Source organism: Dasypus novemcinctus, chromosome 17, assembly GCF_030445035.2.
Source record: "Dasypus novemcinctus isolate mDasNov1 chromosome 17, mDasNov1.1.hap2, whole genome shotgun sequence".
Lineage (NCBI taxonomy): Eukaryota > Metazoa > Chordata > Mammalia > Cingulata > Dasypodidae > Dasypus > Dasypus novemcinctus.
This window is the reverse complement of record NC_080689.1, coordinates 48,144,437-48,147,970: the sequence shown is the minus strand read 5'-3', so window position 1 is coordinate 48,147,970 and position 3,534 is coordinate 48,144,437. Positions and strand designations below refer to the sequence as shown.

The 3,534-nt window shown below is 37.2% G+C and overlaps 1 non-coding gene across 1 annotated transcript; it reads left to right on the top strand.

The window, feature by feature from the left end:
* Positions 1–260: 260 nt before the first annotated feature.
* LOC111767062 (small nucleolar RNA SNORA31) lies at positions 261–392 on the top strand. Its single transcript, XR_002798962.1, has one exon. It is a non-coding gene; the product is annotated as a small nucleolar RNA SNORA31 (small nucleolar RNA).
* The last annotated feature ends 3,142 nt before the right edge of the window (positions 393–3,534 follow it).

The following is a 3,534-nucleotide window of genomic DNA, read 5'->3' as shown; positions in this document are numbered from 1 at the left end:
ATAAGACTTGTATTTTTTCCTACTTGTGAAGGGATTGGGAGCAATTAATAAGCAATAAGGAAATATTGGATATTTAGGGCTGATAAAGCAACTTAAATTGCATTATATGGCAAATACTATTTTAAGCACCTTAATTTTAGTAACAAAACCACCACAAATTACTTATTATTTTTCCCATTATACATGTAAGAAATGTGATGTACAGTGTGATCACTCTAAAACACACAGCTGGTAAAAGAGAGAATCAAGATTCAAACCCAAAGCATCTCTGACAGACCTGGAGCAAATTAAAATCCTTAGCTAAGGCTTCCATTATAGATGCAAGAAAAAAAGATCCCCATGCTTTCTTTCTATCTAGTGTGGCAACCAAGACTGAATGGGGGAATACAGGAAATTCTAAAAACATGGGGTTGGGGAAATAATCTTTGCAACTCAAAAATAAACGGGTAAACAGCAAAAAAAAAAAAAAAAAAAAGATTTAAACCCAGGAATTTAGCTTTAGAATCCAAGGGCTTAACTTGACTATCCACCTGCAAAGCTCTTCCCCTTCTATAGCTCTGTCCAAATCTTTCATTCACCAGGAATTTCCCTCTACCGTATTGTTGCCTTCAAGTCATACGCATTTTCACAGCACAGTTCAAACTTCACTTTCTTGACCAATCTCTAAATCTCTGAAAAAAGATTTGTGCTCATATTAGGGTATAGATCATATTCTATTTTGTACAGTATCAACACTCAGTAAGTATTTGTGGTAAGCTGCAGGCTGCACAATCCCCCCAACTAGAAAAAAAAAGATATCCATATTCTAATTTCTGAAAACAGTGAATGCTACTTTATATGAAAAAAAGAAAGGGTGGAAGGAGTCTTTGTGGATGTGATTAAGTTAAGGACCTTGATGAGAAAGAGAGATTACACTGGGTTATCTGGGTGGACCCTAAATGCAATCATATGTATTCTTTTAAGAGGGAGGCAGAGGAGGATTTCACATGCGTGCACACACACACAGAGCAAGAGGAAAGGAGAAGGCAATGTAATGACAAAACCAGATTGGACTGATGCACCGCAAGCCAGTGAGGCTAAAGAATGCTGTCAGCCACCATAAACTGGAAAAGACAAAGAACGGAATCTCCCCTGGAGTCTCCAGAAGGTAAGTGGTCCTGCCAACACATTGATTTTGACCTTGTGACTCTGACTTCAAACTCTGGCTTCCAGGGCTGTGAGAGAATGATTCTGTGTTGTTTTAAACTGCCAGGTTTGTGGTGATTTGTTACAGCAGCCAGAGCCAACTAATACAAGATGTGTTCAATTCAATTCAATATTTTCTTCAGTAGTTTATTCAAATCAATTAAATATTTTCTCACTTTAAGCTATATATTCTAATATAAAATCTTGAATAATGACCTATATTTACAGATATGTAACTTTATGCTATGCATTTTATTTAATAATTTAAAAGTTGTGATTTTATCATGACATTATAAGAGGAAAAACTGATGAGTACATGAATTGTCAGTTCAATCACCTGTTTGTAGTTAAGGGAACATGATATGATTTGTTGGTGTTTGTCACTAAAAGTAGGTTTCCAAAACAAAATCTCATCTTTACTTTTCTGGCTTCTAAAAAATGAGTACCTGAGCCTCCTACAAGTTAAATTGAGGTTTCATATCTCATAAAAAATATTCCATTGTTTATTTCTTCTGGAAAAAAAAATTGAATGATTTTAGAAACCCAGGAAACATGCATCAGAAGTATTATATGGAAAAGGTCAGCACTTTCAGAGAAAGTGCTTTACTCTCAAATACTAAAGTATACTACCAAGGACTTCTCCTGGCTCTCTTAAAGGATTTCTTAAATCCTTAATAACTGAAATCGCTTCTACTATTTTCTAAATTGTATAAGATTGCTATAACTTTTTTAGAAAAAGAAAAAGTCATTTCATGAGACTTTGATCAATACAAAATTAATATTGCAGGTACAATGAATCTCCAGAGTGGGTTAATAATAAAAACTTCAATACACCCTGAAAATGCTGCCAAAATAAGCCGGAAGTTACTTTTCGTTTGAGCAGTCAGATTTTTCTTCTGTCTGCAAACAGAGCAAAATTCAGGACATTTCACTACTGGAGAATCCCTAATGAGTGGGTAGTAAAATACCCACCTTTCTGACTGCCACTGGATATCAAAAAATTACTCACTTCTGACTCAGTAATTACCCACCAAAAATTTAGATCAAGTGGTCGTCACATCACGCAAATTAGTACCTGACAAGGAATGCTTTTGGCAAGGTTGGCAGCTGAGAAACAGGAAGTGAGTTGCAAAACATGATTAAAACTTGAAAATAACAGCTTTAAAGGTGTGTGATCTACCATTCAAATACTCAAAAACTACTAAGAAAGAAAACTCTTGCCTGGGCAAAGGGAAGCTGAGCGAACCAGTCGAGGAGGCAAAGTAAAGGAAATGTCACTCAATCTTCACTCACCCCAAAGGGATGAGAACAACCAGTTCCCAGATGGCCCATTATTCTCACCGTTATGTTTTCAAATGTGCCAAACTCTTGTTGTAACTGTATTTGAAAGGAAGTAGAAGTTCCGGGTGTTTGTTTGCAATGGACTCTGAGGGCCACAGCTGTGCTCTGAGAAACTCTTACCCATGGTTGGGTTGCTTCCTAAGCTACGTGTAGTACAGATTCCAGATTCCTTCCCAGAGCCAGAGAGTTCATCTTGGAGTCTGGCCAGGTATCTTGTGTGAGTCCCATCTCCATGTTTGAAGAAAATTGGCACAAATCAAAGAACTCTGGTTATCTTTTTCTTCACCCTGAGTTTATCTGTCAGCTAATGCAGATCCCTCAGGAGACTCAAGCGTCTTGACATATTTTGACTTTAAATTAGACTAACTGGGTCACTGAAATACAATCTCTTTGTTTGAACATTACTTTTGGTAGGATTATTGCAGTATTCACTCACCACTCAATCTATACACCTATAATTCAACTTGAGCATTACAAACGTATGTTTTAAAGGGGCAACGACTTCTGGGTTATTATTGTCATTTATTTTTTGTTGAGCCACATACAGTTCACTAAGAACTGCTCTTGCCATGCAGAAAACTTCAGTCCAATGGTCTCTTCTTAGAAAATCAGAAAATAGCTACCGTTGAACTAGATGGGTACTGGTCCGTGGGTTATATGCAGCCTGGCCTGTTCATCTACATAGTGGCCTTGCTACAACTGATGCAGAGTTGAGTAGCTGCAACTGAGACCATCGAGACTGCAAAGCAAAAATATTTACTATGTGGCCCTTTAAAGAAAAAAATCTGCTGACCACAGCACTAGAAGTTGGCATAAATATTATATCGCTTGAAGTCTTTTCCAAGAGAACATTCTCTGCTTTCTATATTATTGCTGACTGGGGGGCCTCTTGACTATATTCAGGCCTTACATCATCAGTTTGCATGTTCCACTACCCTAACACTTATCCTCCAGTCCTATTCTATAATGCATTCCTCGAACACACTGTGACATTCACACATGAATATT